This window comes from Chlamydotis macqueenii, chromosome 8, assembly GCF_036417535.1.
Source record: "Chlamydotis macqueenii isolate bChlMac1 chromosome 8, bChlMac1.mat, whole genome shotgun sequence".
NCBI lineage: Eukaryota > Metazoa > Chordata > Aves > Otidiformes > Otididae > Chlamydotis > Chlamydotis macqueenii.
In genome coordinates this window covers 16,378,400-16,403,540 of record NC_141563.1, presented here as the reverse complement: position 1 = coordinate 16,403,540, position 25,141 = coordinate 16,378,400, and positions in this window count along the sequence as shown.

The window sequence follows — 25,141 nt, the reverse complement described above, 5'->3', positions numbered from 1 at the left end:
TCAGTAAGACTGGCAAAAATGCCAAATACCAACTTAAAATTCTCATCTTCAGATCACAGTAGATATTTCTTGTAGAACATCCGTTCTTTTTCCATAACTGAATCTTTTCTTGATAACAATTAAATTCTTCTCAGGACAAGAGTATGACTCATGCTTCAGAAGGACTGTGCAGCAAAATTATTTGTTGATGTTGCCTTTATTTCCCTTTCATATATATTTTCACACTCAGAAAAAAAAAAAAGACTGATTATACATGCTGGAACTACAAAAATTTTACTCTTAAAAAGAAAACTGAGTATAATACACAAATTGGAATTAACAGCAGACATGTACTGTAGAACCTGTATATACCTTATTGGGTAGCCTCCTTCCTAAGAAGCTATTCCAAGGAAGTATTATGAATACTGCTTCACAATTAGGACATCATCATTGACCATTTGTGAAGTTATTTCAAGTTGGTTTCATTGTTTTTCCAGAAATAATCTGTTGCTGGAGAGCAAAGATACAAGCTGTCTTGTGTTTACATTTCTGATATGTATTCACTGAAGCACACAGTAGAAGTTTATTGTGAGCTTTCTGTCATCCTTCACTTTCTGCTGCACATCTGAAGGTAGTGCAGTTCCCAACCCCTCCTAAATGACTCTTCTCACAAGCTTGTGTAGACTTCAAAGCCCCTCCCCTTCCTATTTATAGCCTTCCTGAAGAACACAGCCGAACAGGTAATACATTTTAATGGGCCTTCAGAGATACTATGGCATCGCTAAAACAACACAACTCAACAGGCAGGGCCAGTCTCTGTGAGCTGCACAATATGGCTTCACAATAGATGAAGATTTTTCTCCAATGCAAGAACTGCAAAGTTAACAGAGGCAAGAAAAATGTGATTAGGAGACAGATTTCTCCGTACAGGTACTTGATTTCACAGCAGTTGGTCTCAGAGGTGCTGAGTAAAACTAGACTTGAAATAATATAATCCCTAAAGATACATACCGAACTGCTAGGCAGAATGTCTTGAAAGAATGGAAATTGCAGTCCTGTTAAATTTGTTTCTCATATACAGAGAGAACATTCTTGGAGCTTATATCTTTATTATCTTGACAGGATGCATGACAAAGGGATGTATTTGTTAAACCAGTGACTTATTGCAAGACTGCAGCTCAGATTTATGCTTTTATCTAAACACCAGTTATACAAAAGCAGGACTGCAATGTCTCTTTCCTCACTGTTATAGAAGACTTTCATACTGGTTTTTGCAGCTTATTACTGGATTCTGGTTTTCCAGTATTTCAGTCTACATACAAAATAATCTTGTTCATCAGAGTAATAACAATGCTTCCAATAAATGGCTGCCAGGGCCACTATCAAATAGAGAGAAGAAAATATAGTCATTCCTAGAAAAATTAGATACTGTTTCAGTAAAACTGAAGTTACTTCAAAACCAATTTCTTGGTAGATTGGTAAGTCAATGGCATTTTACAAAACCAATTTGGTTCCATTAAAAATGTGGTGTTTTCCCCTGTTACACAACCTCCCTGGAGTTCACTGGGGCTGGATATTGGTACAATATGAGAAGAAAGATGCTGGAAAGATACTGCAATATAGACCTACAGAAGCTGGAGAGTCCCAAAAAGGAGTTACACAGGCTTCTGACTATAAAATGACACAAGCTCAGCCAGTGCAGAAAACGCAATGCTCTGCTTTTATCTAACAGGATGCGTGTTTTGAGAAAGTGTAAGAGTGGAACTCAGAAGTTTCTGTTTCTACTTCTCTCTCTGGCTCTCCATAGAGTATGAAAAGTTAGTTTGACCTCTGCAGTTCCGATATGCTTTAGGGACAAAAAATAAGTTTTACATATCTCTGGAAAGAAGTTTAAGATGAGCATGTTGAAAGCATAACTATAAAATCTAGATATTCTTAATTTTGAAAAGAAGAGATCTTCAGATGATATTTGAAGACATTTTGGACACAGAGAAGCCTTTCAATTGTGCTGCTGCGTTTATCTATTTTTTTCCAGCATATACACCTATCAAAAACTTTGATGCTTCTTGAGCTACCTATTTGCTGTATCATCTTCATACTGATTGAAAATTCTCTCCAGAAATATAAACAAAAATAATCTGAGCTAATGGATTATTTTTTGCCTATTAGAGTCCTTATTATCTCTTTAAAAGGAATCTAGATTATCCTGAATACTTCAGAAAAAGTCTTCAGCTGCTGAAAATCATAACTGCAGTGAATGGAAAAGTAACAGTTCATAGCTGCTGAAATATTTTTTTATTATATCATTGGTGTCTTTTGGACAGCCTATTTAGAGGCTGAGGAAGCAGGACAATAGCTTCTTATTTGGGGATTTATTCCTCAGTCTTTCACTCATTAATATATTAAAATATCATATAAAGATACAATACAGGGAAAAAGTGAAAAGCAGGAAAAAAAAAGACACCCTTGCATTTGTAAAATTACACTATTCTATAGGGATGCAATGTTTCAGTTCTAGTAGTTCTGCAGATAACCTTATTTAACTTGAATTATAAGGGACAGTATTTTTGAGGAAATCTCAGGTTTTTAAAGACTGCGCAATATTTGGCCAAAAAAATTCGGAAACAGAGATTAGGTGGATAAATCTGTGTAGGTCACAGGAACATTAAAAAAGAAACACAGTTAAAAGTGGCCTTATAGTCCTTCTCTATCAATCATGAAATAAGTATTTCTGATAAAATGTTATCAGAAAAACGGTCTGAGAATTACTGCTCACTATACAATAAGGTCTTTTACAAGGCTGTCAAAGAAACTCTAATTTCCTTCACTAAGTGTTTGCCTACTTCACAAGATAAAAGCAATATTCAAGGCCTCATTGCTTTAAAATATTTTTTACAAAAAAGACATTTAGAAACCTGTTTTCAGATACCCAAATCTATCAGTCTTTGTAAACAAACGGAACCTGAACTTTCTATATGAAGTCCACGGAAGTCAACTCCAGTCTATTCTTGCATGTCTGGAAGATAATTAAGTCCTTAGCCTCTTGTATTTTAAGACAGTTATTTTCAAATTATTTTTTTCAACCATTTCTACCACCACGGGTTGGATCTGCCATACCTGAGAATTATTTTTTTTACATGCTAAATAACAATTTAGCACCTTGCAGAAGGATTCAGGGCTCCTCTAATGCCTGACAGCAGCACACAAAGCAGATGTCTGAAGTTTTAAGTGGTTCTGACCCACTCCGCAAGCATCATTTGATAATTGCATTAGTCTGTAAAAAAATTGAAATGATTGTTTAATTAAATGGAAATAAAGATGAGATCCTATAGGGAACCTGAGTTTCCTCTATAAATGAGTCAGTCCTAACTGAGCTTTCAGAAACTACATCATTAACTAACACTATTTAGAGTATGAAGTAAAAGTCCATGTGAACAGAAACCTTTCTGCAAATACGCTCTGGTTTCCCAGACGGGGTCCATAGGGGAGTACGTGGAATACGAACAGCTTTGCCAGCTTAACCGCTTCAGTGACGGCCCTTCCCGGCACCTTTCCACTGTGTATTTTATCCTCCAGGGCATTCTGCTGAGAAGCACCAACAAACTGGTATTTCTGATAATCACACACAGTCTGAAAAGCTTTTTTTTTTTTTTTTTTTCTTTTTAATGGGAACGATTACAATCAGGACAGATTCTGTCTTGCAAGCTCACTCATGTAGCAGGAGCAGAATCTCCGCTGTCACCCACACTGCCTTGCAGTATCCTTACTTAAAAGATAACATGTTCTTTGCAAGGTGTGTGTGTGACATTTCTAAATGACATACACTGAGAGATTATTTTTAATTAACATTTGTTAGCTCCTCCTCACTCACCCCTTGCTCCATAGGGTGAGAAATCAGCAAGGAGACATGACAAACCATACAGGAAGCGACTGCCAAAATGTTTCAGTGTGGATCTGACAGTTCAGAAAGTGGAAAATCCTTTATACATTTCTCATGTAGGAAAACTAGTGCATGCAGATTAGAGTGCCCCAGTTTCTCTGCAGAGGAAGCTCTCTTCAACCACCTTTTGTTTTCCAAATGAGATGCTGCTTTTCTCACTAGCACAAAATCCGAAATTCAAACAAGATTTTATAAGGATTTAGTTCAACAGCTAAACATAGGGATACTATGCTCATCTGATACTACAAAATTATGTGCTCCCTTTTCACTTCCAACTCTATGGCTGCTTCTGCTCTGTAACATAGGGAGCATAAACCATAGGCACACACATACAATCTAACCAAAATCTGATCTGGTTTAACAATCTCTTGATCATCAGCTGTATTGCATAATGCTGTTAATTTAGCAACACCAAAATATGATCTATTAAGGAATAAACCCATAATTTTCCTTTAAAATCTCATTCTGTTTTTTTTTCATTCTGGTCAAATGCTGTCCAGCATGAGGCGGTGATGAGGTTGCCAGTGAAGAGAGAGACACAGAGACAGCACCTACCTTAAAGAAAAAGCAGGACAAGTGAAATAATGCTAGAAGGCAATAAATCAAGATGACTGAAATTTAAAATTCTCTGCATCACAACATATGCTAATATCTAAACAGAGAAAGAAAAATATACTTCGCAGTACATACATTTGAAGTTGTCTCCAACAGGATATATTTGTTTCGCTGGTTTTACACCTTATATAATTCCATATACAAAAAAGACGACAATTTCAAGGAGCAGCAAGGGCAGGCTGTTTTGTAAGGGAAACTGAGGCAGTAGCCCAAGGTCACAGCAAGGCAGGCAGGGCTGTGCCTTCAGCGACAAAGGTGCAACCCCACAGGACCCAAGCAAGGCGTGCTGGGCAAATCCAGTGATGGTTACCAGGTTCTGCCAACTGCCCAGACTGCCAGGCATGTCTGCAGTGATGGGGCAAGTCTGGGTCTGAATTGGCATCAGAATCAGGGAGGTACAAGACTGGGCACAGGCATACCTTCAGCATAGCTCAGGCAGAGACCAAGAGCAAGAACCAGAGGTTCAAAGCAGCCCCTGGTAAAGAAGGGGCAGGTCCCTGCTGAGGATCCTTGAGGCTGCAGAGTTGTGCCATATCCAGTGTGGCCCAAAGCCCCAGGAGAGGGCTTATGCTCTGAACTTGAGAGCCGATGGCATTTTGTAGGTAAAGAGTGAATTAGAGTCATACAGGATAAGACGAATTCCCATTTCTGTTACCAATCTGTAGTGTATTTCTCAAGCAATCCTCTTTACTGCTTTGTTTCTTCTCCCTCTCCTTGCCTGTTAAATCACATCCTCTCTCACGCAGGGACCCCTTACCTACCTGTCTGCCTGACTCAATTACAATGGAGTCAGGTGCTATATGACAAGCAATAGTGATACCATCCCTCTCCTGCTGTAAATCTGGAGCCAGGAAGGGTTCACATTCAAGAGTACAACTCAAATAAAAAAGATGCAATTCCACCATATGTTCAGAAAAATCCTCATGAATTTAATTACTCCAAAATGAACTTCATGCATCTGAAACATTCTAATCTCCAGAGAACAAAGATCATGACTAGTTTTAAATAAGGTTTCCTAATTATCAGAGTACAAAGACAAGGTCAGGTCTGTTGTACATACAGCTCTTCTTCTCAAGGACAACACGATAAATTAAAAAAAAACAAACAAACAAACAAATCTGCTTCTGCCCTAAAAATGAACAGAAAGAAATTCAATCTACAAAGCAAATTTTCCAGAAAACAGCTGGCACCAAACTCGAAATTAAAATAAAACTCATCTGTATCTACAGTACTGCTAACAAAATAATCTAACATTAATCTAATTAATATTAAACATGGTAAAATTCCCAAGATTTAGTTCACACAAAGAGCAAACAAATGTGTTCTCCACTGAACCACTAAAGTGTCTGAGGAAAGGATGTTGTAAAGAACGAACGCTGTTTGCCTCTCTCAGAGCATTCAGCTTTTAGTATTTTTCCATCTATTCTGAAAGCCAGCAATCACTTGGGAGAAAGATGTATTGATGAAATACACAAAACCAGGTACTTACGCATCTGACTGCCTGATGAAAGAGGAAAATGATTAAGAAAAATCTCAAGAGGACAAGGTCACAGATGTGAAGAAGTGATTCTGGTAGTTTCAGATGAAGTAGTTTTGGCACTTAAAATATCCTTTCAGAACTAGAAGCACAGATTTTTAAACTAATTATGATAAAGATAAAACTTTGCAATGATCAAGTAAGAACATCATGTGATTGATACATCATAATTCAGTTCATGTTTCATTAGAGAAAAGTGAATTAAAAAGACCTTAGTTTGAGTCTGTTCTAAAGTTGCTGTCAGCTGTTTTGTTATAGATAACTAAAAATGCCTGTTCAATATGAAACACAGAAAATGCTCTAAGTTATTTGTTACCCTAACTATTCTTACATCATTTCAGTCTAACAAGAGAGAAAGAGCTAGGCAAGACTGACTTTGATTGTGGATTTCAAAGACGTCAGCATTTACTGAATTTTAAGTAAATAGTGCTCAGGGAATCTCAGCTATGCACTGAGTGGGGGTGAGCCCTGTCACAGCTCCAAACGTTTTAAATTATCCCCAAGTCTTCTTTATGTCATTAAAAAGTATTGGAAAAATAGTTGTTTAACTTTATCATAGATTGTCACAAAAGTAAGTTATTAATGTTGCTATCTTTACTAAGGGAAGATACTCATTCTTGCTCCAGTATGTGATGAAATTTTCCAGTGACTTTAAGAAACCATAAAATACTTACGTGCATGTAAAGGTAATAATGTTCAGGATAGGCATCGTGAAAGATGACACTAGCTGACCCCTTGGAAAAAAAAATCCCTTTAGCTAAATATCACAGGGGGAATATCAGGCTAAGGCCAAGTATGGGAGCGCTGGGAAACAGTAAACACAACCGCAGATTGCCACATTGGCTGTGATATGCATAACAGTCCTGTGGCGTGACTGTAACAAAACTCTAATTTCTATTCAGTGATTTGCTTTCCATTAAGCAGAAGACATAAAAGCATCCCTTGCAGTTGTTCACCTCTTCATTCATTTCTGAAAGAGGAAATCGATATTGTCAGACACTGAGGGGGCACAAACGGGCTTAGTAGAACTAAGCTTGGGGTGCATATGTGAAAAATCATATGGTACTTCTAAACCATCACTGAGGATCCACTTCCCTTTAATCTTACTGTTCCACCCAGCGATCGTGCAACACTGAGTGGATCGTGTAGCAGGTACTGTATGTGCGGACACTGAGTCTTCAATGCCTGTCCCATTCTCACCAAAACAATTTTCTCTCTAATTACAATGATGAAGATTAGGGATTCTGAGTGTGAGAGAAGCAGCTTTAGCCTAAAGGAAGATTTAAAAGACAGATTATTTTTCTTCTTAAGGCTAGCAAATGTCTAGAAATGTTTTGTTACAGTCTGGTTAGACAGTATAATCAAATGCTGTTTGCTCAAGATGCAACAAAACACCACAGGCAAAACATTCCTATTTTGCCTGAAATGAAAGCTGAGTTTTCCACTAGAAAAATGTTTTCAATTTAATTTTTTTTTCATCCATCTTAGTAAGCGGATAAGCCTGTCACTTTCTCAAGATCAGACACACAATTTCAGTCTCACTAAAAAGTGTAAAAATTATCGCCGTAATTGTAGTAACTTTTGGAAGGGCTCCTGGGTTCAGCTTTGGGGCGGGGGAGACACAGCAACCTCTGGGATGTTATAGGTGGCACCCACAACAACTACTTCCAGCTAGAGTCCTCAGCTACTCTAACATTCACACTTCCAGTCACAAGCGGGCAACCGAGCCATGTGAAAAGCAGGAGTTCATAAACTAGACAGATGACTTTGAAGACTGTAGGACTGACTGATTCCTTCTGTAACTTGGCTAAAGTTTCATGGATTGTGATCCCACAGCATTCTGTTTCCAGAGTCAGGCAATAAAAGCTAGGCACTAAATACTGTAATATAGGCTGCTCAGGTACTGAGCAACTGCATTTTTTTTTATTAGTGTCAACAAGGTTGGGTGTAAATGTTTCCAGCCTAATCCAATTTTTTTTTCACCTCCTATGATAAAAATATCCATTGCAATTACTGCTGCTAGAAAATCAACCACTGAAATGGTATAGTTAATGTTAAACAATAATTTCCTGTGAAAATTGAAAGTTTTACTCCCAGGGCCAGACCTGAAGCTCACAGGCATCTATGGTGTTTTTCTGCTAGCTTCTGCAGGGTGAAACAAGACCACCAAGAGATGATGCTCAGCTGTCAGTCCCGTGTACTTCAGTTCTATGAGCTGGATAGGTGAGGGGTTTTTTGTTTGTTTTTATAAACCAGGATTATATCAAGGCTTCTGTTCACTAATCCTAGTCCAAGAAATGGAAGAATCACCATCCATACATGAAGCAGGAAAACAATGAAAAAAATCTAAACAATATTGTTACTAGACCAGAAAAGGGAAATACTTCTAGATGTGGAAAACATGTAGAGCCTAACCAGTTTGCCTTTAATCTGGTTAGACCATAACTCAATAGTAGCAGTATCCTCAAAAAGGAGGAAAAATGGGGAGTTGTGCTATGGAAATACTTGCTGGAGTATGAACACAGAAGATGTGGAAGTTATCAATGTGGAACTTATCAGGCTGATCAAATATGAGGCTATGGCTGGTTGGAAAGATAAGAAGCTAGAAGAACAGAGGAGCAGCACACAACGATGCAAATATCTCTACTCCAGATAAAGATTAAGAGCTGTGTTTTAGAGTGAGGGTACCAATCCTCTGCATTGTAGCAGACAGATGACAGTCATGACATTAAGCTCACACACATGATTGGTGTTGATCTGCCTGAGGGTAGGGAGGCCCTTCAGAGGGATCTGGATAGGCTGGATCACTGGGCTGAGCTGAATGGCATGAGGTTCAACAAGGCCAAGTGTCGGGTCCTGCATTTTGGCCACAATAACCCCATGCAGTGCTATAGGCTCGGAGCTGAGTGGCTGGAGGACTGTGAAGAGGAAAGGGACCTGGGGGTGTTGGTTGATGCTCAGCTGAACATGAGCCGACAGTGTGCCCAGGTGGCCAAGAGGGCCAACGGCATCCTGGCCTGCATTAGAAACAGTGTGGCCAGCAGGAGCAGGGAGGTAATCATCCCCCTGTATTCGGCACTGGTGAGGCCGCACCTTGAGTATTGTGTTCAGTTTTGGGCCCCTCACTACAAGAAAGACATTGAAGCCCTGGAACGTGTCCAGAGAAGGGCAACAAAGCTGGTGAGGGGTCTGGAGCACAAGTCTTATGAGGAGCGGCTGAGAGAGTTGGGATTGTTTAGTCTGGAGAAGAGGAGGCTCAGGGGAGACCTCATTGCACTCTATAGCTTCCTGAAGGCAGGTTGTGATGAACAGGGGTTTGGCCTCTTCTTCCAGGCAACAAGCAGGACCCGAGGAAACGGCCACAAGTTGTACCAGAGGAGGTTTAGATTGGACTTGAGGAAAAACTTTTTCTCTCAAAGAGTGGTAAGGCACTGGAACGGCCTGCCCAGGGAGGTGGTGGAGTCTCCGTCCCTGGCAGTGTTCAAGAGGCGGCTTGATGAGAAGCTACAGGATATGGTTTAGTAGCTGTGGCAGCAATGGTAGTGGGAAGACGGTTGGACTAGATGATCTTATAGGTCCCATCCAACCATGTGATTCTATGATTCTATGATTCTATGATTCATATTCAGTCTTAGCCCCAGAAAGACGAGAAGAGATTAATGCTTATTTTTGAGCACAATTCACAAAAGGTGATCACCATCATTTGCGTAGCCTTTAGAAAGCTTAGTATATGTCATTTGCCTGCTTACGTTTACTTTTATGGGTATGTCTTATTTTGAAAAAGCTAGAATAATTCTTTTTTCGGTGATCCTGCATGGACCACATGACTGTAAAGAGGGCTACATCAGTCTCTGCCTTTATTTACATTTGATACAGATTTTGGACACATTGTCATGGTTAAGGCTAAAACAGTGTAGTGTGAAGATCTATTTGTGAAAGATCGCTTTTTTTTTCCCTGTACATTGATGTATCCTAAGTCCCTTTGATTTAGGGTAGGAAGTGAAATAGTAATATATGCTTGCTTAACATAGTTGTATATAAACAGTAAAATTGGGCTAACAGTACCTGGTCTGCAGCTACTTGGAAGAATCAGATTGCTCGTAGAGGTAATGTATTAGAATGAACTTTCCGATTTGCAATCAACCGAAAGAATCCAAAGCACATATTTCAATATTAGAAGTGCCCAAACTTCTCCATCCACAGTCTTGTTCTGAACAGTAATGAAAGTAGCCTGAGTTTATGAACAATATTATTACATCAACATTGCTGTCATCATTTCTGACCAATTTTTTTCACATACACAATGAATTTTACTGATCTAAAAGCAAAAGAAAACTGTTACTTGGCCTTGTAACTCTATAGACTTTCACATGAACTGTGTGACTAATTGCAACAGCCCTTTTCTCTAAAAAAGAAGCCAAAACCCAAACAAAAATATTTATTTCCCTAAATATGTTACAATATTTTCCATTTCTATGTCCCTGCTGACCATATAACTTTCTTTCATATTCTACTTTGATTTTTCACCTGTGCTCTGAAATATTCTCATGAACAGCATATTCACACATAATTTCTAAAATGTTGCGACAGTTTGATATTTTTAAGTAGAAGGAAATACACTCATCTTTTATGAGAGAACAAATTTAGTGTCCAGAGAAACACACATAAGTAATTCAAATCCATGAAAAATATTATGCAGGTGTCATTTGAGAGCACGTCCATCTACCTGTTTCAAATCACAATCTCTATTCTATCTGAACCTTCCACTTCAGACCTAGGTCCAGGAATTATTAGCAGGGAACTAGTAGAGCCGTCTGTGAACTAATCCAAATTTCAACCCAGAACAGGTTGCAGTACCTCAGGGAAGTGTTAATGGAGCACAGAGTCATTCAGACATCAGGCTTGACTTCATTTCAACTTTACAGCAGCAGAAAGTCACCCTGCCATCAAACACACATTCTTGAATCTAGGCATAAGCAACACTTTTTATTATCTTTCCAGTTCTCTGGTCCTATATGTGTGCATCACACAAATTACTGTCACAGATGGCATACTTAATATCACTTTGGACAGAGGCCCTGAATAAACATGATTTCTATCAGTCACACTTAAAGGACATTAATAAATTATGTAGTAATCCTAGTTTTAGCAGAAATTAATAGCCACGTGTATTTCAAAGTGGTTGAAAACATGATATATGGGTGTGTTCTTTTTCCTTTAATGCCAACGTTCATAAAATTATTTTTTAATAACTGATATTTTCTAGCTCAAGTCCTTATTCCATTTACTACAAAGAAAAACCTTTCCTCTTTCCTCGTCTTGTGATGCTTTGTGCTGCTTACAGGAGCAGCTGCTGGGACACACACCCTGTGTCTGTCCCCTGGGCAAAATAAAGACTAATCTTACAACAAGTATAGACAGGCTGGAGGGGTCACTTGTGCTGGGGGAAGTCAGAGTTGGCTTTTCAACTGCAAGACTTCATTTCTACCATAATTATAAGCTTTTATAAACCTGAGCTTTATATCTTGCCCTCTATACTTTCTGTGGTTCACACAGTCATTTGTCATAAGCTAACCTAAAAATCACGTCATGTGTGGACGCAGACAGTCAAGCAAAGAAACAAAATGGCATACTTAGTGCAGGAAAAAGAGTTTATACATTGTTAAAAGTTTAAAAACTTGATTTTTCTTTTCCAGAAAGTTTGTGCAGTTGCTAAAGACACTCTTCAGCTGTACAGACAACTATTCCAATATAAGGTGGCCTTGGATGATACAGGTAAAAAAGCACACAATTCATTTAGTCATACGGTAGCTATATTCTTCTGGAAGTAATTCACTTTGCTGACTATTAATGGCACTGATGCACAACTACATATTCCAGTGTTGATTTCCATAAGACCTTGATGGAAGGTTATGTACTTTTCAGGTGGCTGAAAATCCCATCTTTCCCTTCTAGCAATTAGTTTTTAAACTGATTTTAGTGTCTACACAAGACCTACTGAAATTATCTAAAAGACTTTGATCAGCTTTGGATCAGATGCAGCATATGAGTGAGAGAGATACATGAAAGCTCCCACCCCTTTAAACACAAGAAAAACTGAAAGCAGCAGATGACATGAAAACCTCATTTCTCTTTGAAGTCAGTCTGATTCATCAACCCTGGTGGGCAGAAACTCTTATAAAATTTTAATTTCCTATGCCTTTAAACATGCTCCCTTACTCTATGCAAAAGTCCATTTGCCCTATACAAAACAGAAGGCAATGAAACCAAGATTTCATCTATCAAAATCTTGAAGTGTTCAGCTAATTATGCATGTTTACTAAGTACAGAATTCTGCCACTACATAGATAACAGAAATAGAAAATTACATACTTAAAAAAATATAGTACTGAAGAAATATCAAAATCTTAAGGTATTTAAAATTACTCTAAAAATATTAATTACTTTTTGAGGTGCCTTTCAAATAGAAAAAGTAATCTGTGAAGATGACTGATTAATGCAATAGTCAGAAGATAAAATGTAACTCAGAATATCCTTTCCCAGTCCATCTGTTGGCCTTGTGTTCCTCTGCTTGACAAGGTCTCTGTGCGCAGCTAGTCCATAAAGCTAAAAATCTGTGACACATGGGGATCATTTACCATAAAAAATAGTCTCCAAGAGCATGTGTTAACCTGCATATTGAAATTGTCCTTGGTTCCAAGAAAGAAGTACAGTAGTATTCTTGTATTTATAATAAACCATTGCTTTTGGAATGCCATTTTGGTCCAAGCTATTTTGTAAACAAACAAGACATCAGGGAATAAGTGGTGCTTAAACAGACTACACAAAGGATTGTGTTTGAAATGCAGTGCTGATTACTCTCATTCTCCTTTTCAACAGCACAAACATTCAAGCATTTTTTTTTTTAAATAAGGCTTGAATAGAAGGTAATGGTTGGCTCTGCCAAATTCAGTTGGCTTCTCAGCTGCTGTTTCAAAATAAAAGACTACTAGAGAGCACTAAATTTAACTCTTGTAACCATACTGAGATGCTTGAAAATTTGCTTGTGACAGAGCAAACTACTAAATCCTCTTAGGTTGCATCACTGGTACTCCTGTAGGGACCATCTCTTCTCCAGGCTGAACAAGCCCCGCTCCCTCATCATCTCACCACACAGCCTCTGCTTCTGTTCCTGACCATTTTGGTGGCTCTCTACTGAACTTACTTAATCTCTTTTCCATCTCTTTTGCTGTACTAGAGGGCCAAAAACTGCCACTGGACACCAGTGAAAATAGTCGGGGTCCAGCTTCTTTACACTCTCCCTTCAGGTATTTATTTGCACTGATAAGCTCACTTCCCTCAGATGACTGCTTTTTTTTTACTGCAGAATCAATTAGATTCTAATCAGATTAGATTATAGGCATCATACAACTATCATTTCCATTAAATTAACAAATGCAACAGTTAAACAAAGTAGCTGAGCAACCAGGTGAAATTTTGTACTTTTATACTGAAGTGTTCCTTTCTTTTTGCCAAATTTTTAAACGTCAAGAAATTAAGAATTCTATCAATGCTTTTTTTGTATTGAACAGCTACTAAATGAAGTCCAGTATATTTTATGTATAGTGAAAGTGTTTACTATTACCTACGTGGTGAAAAATAGTCAGAAGGTTGCTATGTGCTGGTTTTGTTCTGTACTGTTCTATACCATAGCCAGCTGTAACAAAAAACATAATGTAAAGCTCAACTAGTTGATGCAAAATTAAAACCACAATGATTACTTGTTGTAAAAAAAAATGGAAAATTGCATTTATCAGCCGTAAAATGTCATTAAAATTCATAAAAAACAAAAGAATAAGACTTGACCCTACTTTACAGCATAAAATTTTCAAAATAGTTGGCCTTATTATGAAGAATGCCTCTAATTAGATTTCAAACAGATTTAATTAACAATGGAACTGCAAGAACTACATTATAAGATCATCCTAGATGTTAAAGAATCTGTTTGCAGACCTTCAATGTTCAAATATAGAGATTTCCAAAGATACTCGAGGTCCATTTAGCAAACAGCTAATTCTCAAAAATGCATGCAGTCGAAAGTATTAAATATTATTTAAACATCCATGTATTCAAACACTTAGCCTGAATGCTTCAAAATTCTTTCAATTTGAACAGGAAATGAAACAATTATTTCATTAAACATGTTGTATTTTTTACCTCCATTTGGGACAATAAAGAGTTTTCCTTGTAACATTTGACACTACCATCTGGTTCTGGTATAGGTAATACTCATCCACCCTATGATACTAGGCATAATAAGGGAAATCAGCTTTTCTTTTTTTTTCCCTCCAGCAGCACTGCTGGACTTTTACAGGAAGGACAATATATCTAGATGAGAACAGCAGAAAAATACCTTTGTTCATAACATCAACCAAGTAACTTGGACCAGTCGTTAGAATAATGGCTATTCATTAAGAGGAGATTGCTAAATATTCCATCTGCTTTTCACCAGCAAACTATGCATCATAGCAATGTCTCAAAAAATCCATGACTGGACTAAGTGTGTCCTTTTGTAGTGCTCTACATTTTTGATAGAATTATTGCATATCACCATCCTCAATTTTTACAATCAGTGATCTAAAGACAACAGCCAATGATTTGAAAAGCCACAAGTCTGAGTCGCTGCTGCAGTGACTAGAATTAGATTTCTCCAAAGATCACTAGTATGAATATTGAAGTAATTCTCCTGTAAATGGCACTAATAGCAGCAAGCACTTTGACCTAGATTTCAAAAGAAGTATAGAAGAGTTGCAAGAGGAAGATGGATTCCTCTTGGAATCCTTTGGAAATCTGAGTTTGTTTTCTCTATAAATCAGCCAATATATGAAGCAATTTCTGCCCATCTCAGTCAAAGGCACACCACTCAAACATCTAATTTCTCTTGAATAACATCCCCCTTAAAAATCATGTATTTGAAAGTACTTCTCCATGCAGCTTGTACTGAGTTTCTTTTTCTCTTTTTGCCAGAGAAGTGATTAATACAGGGTGATTTATCATACATTGGTTCTTTCAACATGATATAAACTGGTGTGAATATTTTTCTGAATCAAATTAGTTCCTACATTTCGTAAAACAGTAACCATAACTACCGGATCAAGTGGATGTTGTTAATGTAGAAAACAATCAGAGAGCCAGTGTTTTGTTGTAGATTAAACATGCTCAGAAGAATACCAGCTTCTACCATTCATGTTACCACTCAGCACCGCCAGCTCTATGTAGTACCAAAGCAGGCAGACCCACAAACGCTGCATTAGACTTTCTCAGGGCAAGTCTGTTGTTATGCAGCTGAGAAGTAGCATCAAGGGTCAAAACCGGCATAACAGGAAGAATTGGGATTTACAGTATCATAAGTATATTCACCTCCATTGACAAGGGACTTCCCATGACATTGCTCTCACAAACACTCTGACTATGCACTTAGTGCATGATAACCAGCCTAAATCAGGATGTTTAACTTAGCTACAAGTATCACTGCTCATATGGCATGGATTTCCATAAGAGGGAATTTACCCATCACTTTTGTGACTGCAATGCAAACCTCATCTTAAGCCACCAAAAAAGAATTAAGGATGGACATATTGTTTCAATTTCTTTACCTCCCAGAATTACACTGATTTCCTTAGCTTATTAAAGCCCATGCCACCAGTGGTAGAAAGTTAAAGATGCAGAAATTTGTACTGGTGGATAGAACAAAATTTTTGGTCAGAATACTGAGACTTCTACAACTGCTGATACTAAAGTAATAGCAATAGGAGAGAAGAAAAAAAAACCCAGAAGTTTCATTTATTGTTTATATGAGGGTTCCTCAAGAAGTAGGACATTTTTTTCATAGTTCCCTATTTCCACAGAAACAACTAAAGTTAAGAAGAGGTTTTATTTTTCTATTGACTCTCATATTTTGATTAACGTTATGCTTCTTAACATTTAGGTCCAAATAGTAAAACTGTAGACAATAATTCAACCTTGCTGACCAAAAGGCCAACACACAGCGGGAATTGCTTCTTCAGAAGAACGTAGAAAAAAATAAAGATGAGAAAAGATCAGAGGATTCATCCTTCCAGGAGTGTAGCTCTCAGGGACACAGTGAAAGGCTTTCACACATTACTACCAATGTCTCCCTTATCCTTTTCAAATAACCAGCTTTTCAAAGACCTAATATTAGTGCATGTTCGTGTGTTCATGCGTACATCCCTTCTCCAGAATGCTGCCAATTTGCAGTTCTGGTCCTGTATCTGGCAATCTGAGAATGAAGATTTACATCATGAGTCTCTGTGTTTTTATCTACGTAGCTATCTACACACACACAAAACTGCAGGTAACACTACTTCAAGTAGTTGGCTTAGAGATAATTGAAATTATATAGTCTGGATGCAAAATAAAATCCATTATTAAATCCTGTGGTTGAGATCATTATTTTTTAAAAAAATATTAAGGAGGCAGCCTTTCCCTTTCAATTACTCTGTTTCTGGTGGTCAGTGGGGTGTTACATCAATGGATGTAACACCATTGATGTTAACATCCCACTGACTTCATCAAGCTGAGGTTTTGATCCAACCTCTTCTGGCTGCAGTGATCCCATCTGCATCACTTAGGCTAATAAGTCACAGCTATCTTACAAAATAATTATAATTGGTGAATTACAGAATTATTTTGAAGTATAGTAAAAACAGGTAAGGATTCTCCCCATCAAATGTATTTTACTACTTGTACTTAGTATATCAAAGGAACAAACAGAGCATTACTATGAAAAAAATAAAGATATAACCTGCTATTCTTTTACTGTAGAGCTTGATTTTGAAGATTACAGCTGTAAACCTCACACAATTTTCATTGATTATATAGATGAATTATTTTAATTCAATCTTGCTGCATTATATGTGTGTATTAGGGAAAGTAATTATAAGGGAAAGTAGATGGGAATAAATGATGGGGGAAAGGCACATAATTTTCAGTGTGCACACAGATACTAACCAAAGATGTTTACTTAATCTTATCAAAGCAATATCTCTGGAAATTAAACCTTTAATGAAAGCAATAACTGAAGCATAAGCAAAACAATATTAAAGCCCCAATATAATTTTTCATTATATTAAAGGTTTAGAACTGTTTTCCTTTTTTAATTCTACAATGCACTCAAAGGACGGTATTAGTTTTTAATATTATTATTCAGTTGTACATACTTGGAGAACAATCTACACATATAATGTCATCAGGGAGTAATGCAGGCAACAAACTGTAAAAACTCAAAAATTATCAGTACAGAATATGCGAGAGTATTTTAATAACTGGAATGAGGCTTTTTGTTATTAATGATATGCATCAAAAGCAATGCTGTGATTCCCACAATAAGAGCATTAAGATTCATTTCATAACTACTAGGAAGTCTCTTCGCAATTTTTCAAATTAAAAACTCTTTATTTTTATAATGAACAATATGACTTATCAATGATTGCAGTTTTTCAAAGGCTAATATCTAGACAGTCAAGATTTGCTTTTGACACTAAAGTAGTCCTGTAAGAAATTGGTTATAAAAGAAGAAACAGGAATACACATTACAATTAACCTTTCCATTTCCCTTTCCTTTGATATGAGTTCATCATTTTAACTTGTAAGAACATCAGGCTGAATTCCAAAATATAATGAGTTAGAACATTTTGCAAGGTAAATGGAGGGTTTGTTTGTTTTTAATTTGCAGCAACCTACTCTGCTGAGATTCTCCGTCAAGCCAGAATAGTTGCTTAGAGATTTCCCAGTCCCCAGAAAAATCCAAGCCTTACATTTCTCAAAAAGGACAATCGATTTTGTTTATTAGTATCAAATCACCAGCAAGATAACAGGTTTGATATGTCAATTTACTTTAATATTAAATTCTCATTTAATTTTTCTGTCTTGGATAAATGAAATGTACCTGAAATTCTTTGCATGAGGGAAGCTTAATTTTCTGCAGAATGTTATATAAAATCAAGCTTTTGGGTTTGGTTGTGTTTTTTGGTTTGTTTTTTTTTTTTTATTTTACTATTTGGGGAAAATTATAATGTATGTTTAAAAGACTAGAAAAAATGCAGTTCTACCATTTCAACAAATTGCAGGTTATAAAGAAAAAAAAGCCAAAATACAATATCATAAACTCCTGTGAATTACAAATTATCAAGGTATACTTTGTGTCCACAAATCAGCAGCAGAACGCAGCAGTCAACAGATAACACAGCGTAATTCAGTGGGAATTACAGCTGCTTGATATTAAAATAAAACATTACCTGCTAATGGTAGTTTCACATAGGATGAATCAACCCCTCTGCCATGAATGTACAAAACTTTAAAAGAATAATTATAAACAGAAAATATGAAATGAGAGCTCAGAGAGGAGAAAAACAAAGAAAAACAAGTCCTTAAATTTGTCACTGGGGCTGAAATATCTCTACCATTTCTCCTTCCACCTCATTCCACTGATTTATCTGGCTTAAGGGACTTACTTCAGACCATATGGATCAATGACAGATCCATGGTTCTTAGAAGTCAATTTATTTTGATTCTCTCAAACATAGTCTCGGCAAAACAAGTTATGCACATTGTGGCATCAGGAGAAGATACTGCTTTTGGTGTGTGATTTGCCCTACTTTGCTCTCTATAAACACTGCTAAGACAGAAACGCTCCGATCTCACTGAGCTTGCTATTGTTATCTGTTAATGTTGTCTGTTATCTGTTAATGTTTATATAATTGCTGGTTGTATTTGATTTCTGAGGATATTGTTAAGGGATGACTGTTTAATAGTACAAGATGGTTTTTATATTACCTATGTAACGGACTTTTACACTAACTAGTAACCTAACTCTCTTCTACAGAGTACCCTGCTAGCGCAATAGGCATATTCTCAAAATCTAAAATAGCTCTGTAGTCCTTACATAAACATCCTGAACCTAAAGTACTTGCTTCCCTCAGCATCATTATCAAAAAAGAATGATATTATTCGGAGCTAAGTATCTCCTGCTGTTCAAGATTTATTAGCACTTAACGTTTCAACACCCATTTTGTAAGTCTTTGTAAGTCTACAAAAGTAACTGGACATTTGTTCAGCCAAATGAGTTTATTTTTTTGACTGTTAAAGAATATGAAGCAAAACTAGTAAGAACTAATGCAAAACTACGCAAAATACACTCTAATCACCACTGCTCATTATAAAAAAATGACCCCTAAGGCCATTCAGGATATATACTACTACTACTAAAATAGTTAAATTCAGTCCACCTAGCAGGTTTGTTGAGAATATGATCTACTACACAAAAAGTGTTGTTACATGATTAATTTAAGGCAAAAACCATCAACTTCCATTCCCTAAAACCATTTATTATGTAATCTCACTGAATATGTCCTAAAGGATTGCATTTTTATTTTAAGGGCAATTATATTATCTCATCTTTCTTCATCAATAATCTAGTTTCTTAGCAGTGCTAAACAGTAAGGGCAAAGGACAAATAATTATTCACTTAAGAATCAGATTATTATGCAGGAAAATGAAGATTTACTTACATTCTCATGTAAATTCAATAGGAAGGGCTTTTGTTTAATGAATGTTATGGTTTCTACTACTGCTTTTCTGGAACAACCTATTCGAAAGGAAATCCTAACTGGTTTTTCAAAAGGTGGTAGCTAATTTAAAGAGTGGTGATAATTTAAACAATAGTATTAAATTAACCAAGGCAACAATAACAAGTTTTACCTTGTAGCAGGTTTAAAAGGGTGGCAGTTTATCATGTTTTCAAGTGGAATCCATTTTACGTTCAGATAGGACATATAATCAAATTGGCTGTCTGCCTACAGGTGGCCAGAATCAGTCAAATGACAGTTTTAAGAAGTCATTTGGCATGATAAAAAGCGTACAAAGAAAACTGCACTTCTTAAAACAGCATGAAAGTAGGATTCTTCAATGTTCATTGTGTGTTACATAAATGCAGGAAGAGAAAAAACTAGGAGCAGAGGAAGAATAAGGCATGAAATAAGAGACTGGCCTCCAACACATCTGTGTACAAACATCATTAAGTATTAGTAAAATTATTTTCTGGCATGCTTATAAATCCTATGAAAAACTTAAAAAAATATGAATAAAACTAAGGATAGATGTTTATTATCTACATTTTCCTCAGTCTACTTAAGACAGTGAAATAGGCAGCAGGCAGTTCAGAACAATAATTTTTGTTTGTTTTGGAGATTTAAGTGTTTTAAGAAAGGTAGCTTTCAACTATTTTGATTATATTGAGGTACCTTTGTGCAACAGTTGATATTATAAAAGGGATTGATGGAATAAGAAAAATTGGCTAGAGACAAATGTGTGTACTCTGGAAATAGTTTGAAATCTAGGTAAGCACGGATTCATGCATTTGCTGAAGAGATTAAAAAAAAAATTATTGTTTGTTACCAACACTGTGTGAATCACTCCCTTGAACTTTGCCTTTCCCTTTTTCATGTATTAAAAAAATTCCAGTATTTTTATGCGAGGAAGAAAATTGAAGAGTCTTCGCTTATTCAGCCTCTCAAAATCTACTTCTCCTCCTACTAGAGATCTCTCATCTGAAGAAGAAAGCTGACTAACATCACAAAACTCTCATCACATTTCCACTGCCACACTTTCCTAGTACAACTCAGTATGCTCACAGCAATTCCAGACAGTCCGGGATTACAGAAATATTCAAAATGCACAGCTAAGCATTTCCTACACCCTCTTACAATATTAAATCCTGTATAAAAATGTAATAGTTTTGATTAAATAAACTTTTAAGTATTTTTTTCTGCAAATATTTAGTGATCCACTACTGAAGTTGCAAGCTGAAGAAGCTTACGTCCTGGTTTCAGTTAAACCACGACAGTATATAATTAATTCCAGAACAACTTAACGCTTATCCTATGTATCTACTTTACACAGGATGACAATCACAGAAAGTACCGAACTGAAACACACAAAATCTAGGAGACACCAGAGCTCATTTATAATTCTTGGACTGGATCAGAGGTCCCTCTGAAGGGGAGAAAACTACTTGTGAAATATAATCTTGGTGTAACAGAAATAAACTAAAGAAGGTCTTGACAGAGTAGCAGAACTGACCATAGTTCATGTGTTTTACTGTGGCCATCTCATTAATCTAGTTAAAGAATATATTCTAATTATAGCTGTACTAGGTAGCGTACAACACAATGCCCTGATTTTGCTAGACCTGCTTATCTAAGTTGGATGGTATTATTTCAATGCTATGCAAGGTTCTGTGAAATAAACAATGGGACCTAGAAAACAACTGCACTGACTTCACAAAGATCTGCACAGGCTTAAAATACAGATCTACTTACAGGAGGATATTGAGGTGCATTAAATAGTTCTAATAAATGTCAACAGTTTATATTAAAATGGTAATATATTGTGTTGCCTTCCTAAAACTTGTTTCCTGCTTTGAATACAACTACATTTTTCACATCTTTGAAGCAAACCACCACCACGATTCTTCTAATAAGATTCCAAACTTATTGTTTCCATTAGTACCATAGGAAACTGTCTTTCAGCTGCTCATAACACTTCAAAACCCATTGGTGATTTCAGGTCTCTAGCCCCAAGCTTGATGGGGTTTTGGGTTGTTTTTTTTTTAAGCAGGTTCAGTAGCTTTTCTGCTGTAAGTTAAAAGCTTAATGCAACCTAGAATATTACTGAAAGCCATCTCTGTGCGTTATTTGATTTCAGCTTTACTGGCTTTTCTATATATTTTTTTTTTCTTTTAACATAATATGTTTTTCTTGGCACCAACTGGGAAAACCATCTACATATCTGCTTTAAAAGCTAGTGTCAGTATCAGACTTAACACTTGGTCTTGAGTCCAAGTCAAATCTTAAATGGCTGCAAGTTATTTAGGTATTTGCATGCACATCTACAGATTCTGAAAACACTGCTAGGAAGTTCAGTGAGATCTACAAATGGCAAGTAAATATATCTCATGCCAGCATTTTTCTGTTCTCACATGCTGCATGTGCCCTAGCTAGATGCGTAAATGTAAGAAAGAAGACCTTAAGGTTTTTCAGGAGAAACATAATTTTATGTTCCTTGAACAAAAATACAAGCATTACTAGTCACACCTACTTGCTGGCTACATACAGGTACCTTCATGTTTAAGTTCTGGAGTTTTGCAGAACAGCATCTGCTTACAGGGAAACCATTAGAATAAAACAGGGGGGCACAGTTAGCTGGTACGGAAATAACTTCAGTGAAGCTGCACATATTTATGTCTGTATTGTGTTTTCTGTGAAAGTCTTTTACGTTTTCTTGGTCAAATTCTAATTCTTCTTTCCCATCTGATTCTTTTATTACTGTCGTTTTTAAGCCCGGTGAGTTACAGACATTTAAACTCTTGTCTAAGGGTAATTTAGAAAGCTGTTGAGTGGCAGTTAAGATTTAATCAACACTAACAAAAAAAAAAACCCCTCAGGTTAAAAGTTTCATATGGGCCCAAAGGAATCCTGTGCTGTCATCCTTAGGAACTTCAAAACCACACCAGTGAATGAGCCTGTAGTACTCTGCAACCTCATTTTGACAATGGAAAGAGAGCAGTGATAGCACTTACCAATGCAAATTACAGCTCCACCTTTTCAATGGCAAAATGTAACTGCTGTTTCACTGCAAAAAGTTTGTGTTGCTGATTTACAGAGTGATGTAACTAGGTTACCTTTGCTGTACAGATCTGGTAGAAAACTTTTAAATTAAAAAAGAAAATTAGGTTTGACATCCATATCCTTTCCTTTAAATAAAAAACTACAAAATTTGTTTTCTGAAACAAATGCAGAATTGAGGAAGTAGGTGATTATTTGTTTTGTGAGAACTCACTTTTCTTTTGTTAGCCTCTGTAAAAGCTACAGAATATTACATTGTAAATATGCCTTAAAAATGCAGTAGGAGTAAACTTCATAATTCAAAAAATAACAATTATATCCTAAGGCTGTACACTCACTGCATCTCCCGTCAAATGAACTAAGTATGAAGCGGAAAATGTGAGTGAAAGTAACAGTTCCACGGCTCTCAGATGCCACTGGGCAAAGCATTCACAAAACAAATCCCTGCATTTTACACTAAATTCTATAGGTCTGTGTCTATCAAATCATTCACTGTGATGTAAAGTTCAGGGAAAAGAAAATAAATCTTTCTACTGTATCAGAACATCAATAACTTCTCTGAAGACAGAGGGACTACTCAGAATAAGCAAGGGCTCCTGGTTGAAGAAGCAATAATGAGAATGAGATTCAGCCCTTACCTACCTCAAGAGGATAACAAAATAGAGAAGGTTTTCAATTTCAGTCTAATCTAAAGGCATCAGCCTCCCAAAAAAAAAAAAATCTCAAAAAATCTCAGCAATTGGTTCACACCAACAGTATAAATTCACTCTGTTCACCCAGCACATTCATTTCACATGTACTCTTCCATGCTAACAGCATTTCCCTAGAAGGGAGCAAGATGGCAAGGACAAACCCACTTCTCTGCATCCATGTTTTCTCTCCTTCAGTTATCTTCATGTAGAGGCTGTTTTCCCCTTGATCTTGTCCAGGCTTCTCTTCCGATACTTCTGTATGTACTGACTTAGGAATCACACACATTTTATGAACACTTTCATCCCTCAGCCCATTCAGAAAGCATCTTTTGGATATATTCTTCAAGCTGGCAAGCAGGTAGTGGGTATGTATACACGGTGTTAGGAAAGCACCTACCAATGCTGATGTGATTTAATACTGACTAGTAATGAACATGGATTTACCTTGTAGACTCCTAAGCAAATATACATTTTATGGAAAAACATATGTAATTAGGCAGGTTGCTTTTTGTTAACACACATAATTGAGAAGCAAACCCAATAACTATATTAGTTCCACGTCTGATAACTATTTTGTTATTGCTGATTCAACACATATTTGAGCTTGGTTTACTTGGTAGATATTTCTATAACATAATTTTCCTCTTTATTTTCCTTCTAACACATTCCACTGCTGTTCTTTATGAAAAAAACAATATACCTAATGATTAGGAAAAAAATTCCTTTAACAGGCAAGTCATATAAAAGAAAAAATGCTACACAAAATAAGATTTTGAAAATAGATTGAGAACTCAAAGGCTGTAACATTTGAATACCTGAAGTTACAATATACATAATTAAAAACACGACAGTATCTTTAGAAATAATCTTTGTCAGTCCTGCTACTTAAACATTTTCACAGAGAGACAAATTATAGCTTTTCAATAGAGAGCAATGTTTTTGAAATTGTTCAGGATTATACGAAAGATGGAAGAGCTTCCTACGAACAGTGTAGGTATTGTCCGTCCTGTAACTGTTTCTACATAGTCCTCTCCACCACCTTTCTGAGTCCACCTGAGAAAATTGCTGAGTTGTAAAAGACACCTGTAAGACAGTCCATGCTTGCTGTAACTCTATCTTAAACTAATATAATTTTATTTGATGCTTGGTTCACAAGCTGTATATCCTCACCTTACCACACGAAAGTCTAATTCTTGAGCTGTGGGAACAGTGCAAACACCACTAGCATACTAACAAAATGTAGCCACCGCAGAAAAAGAGGAAAAAGATGGAGGCACTTTTGTAAGAAAACATGGTAAAATAAATATTAAAAACAAACCAACCAGGAGAAACAAATCACTGGGGAAGCCATGTGGATGGGATACCGTGGCTCAAGATTTATAGCACAATTATATGTACCTATCCATACAGTGAGGACAAATCATTCAAAGTAAAATTTTAAATGCCTTAAAAAGAATAGAACGACAGATCCTGGTCACTTTCGGAATAAAACAGTGAGTTTTATGTCTTAATTGAAATGTGCTTGCTACAAATGAATGCACCAGTTCATAACTTGAAAAACTTTTACAGTTGAGACTGTGCTGAAAACAACTATTTCTCAAACTGATGTTATATCCTCTTTATTTCATGTTTCGCAGTATTCTAACAATTAAGATTTTTGTATTAACCATCTGCATATATTCTTCAGCTGTGACTC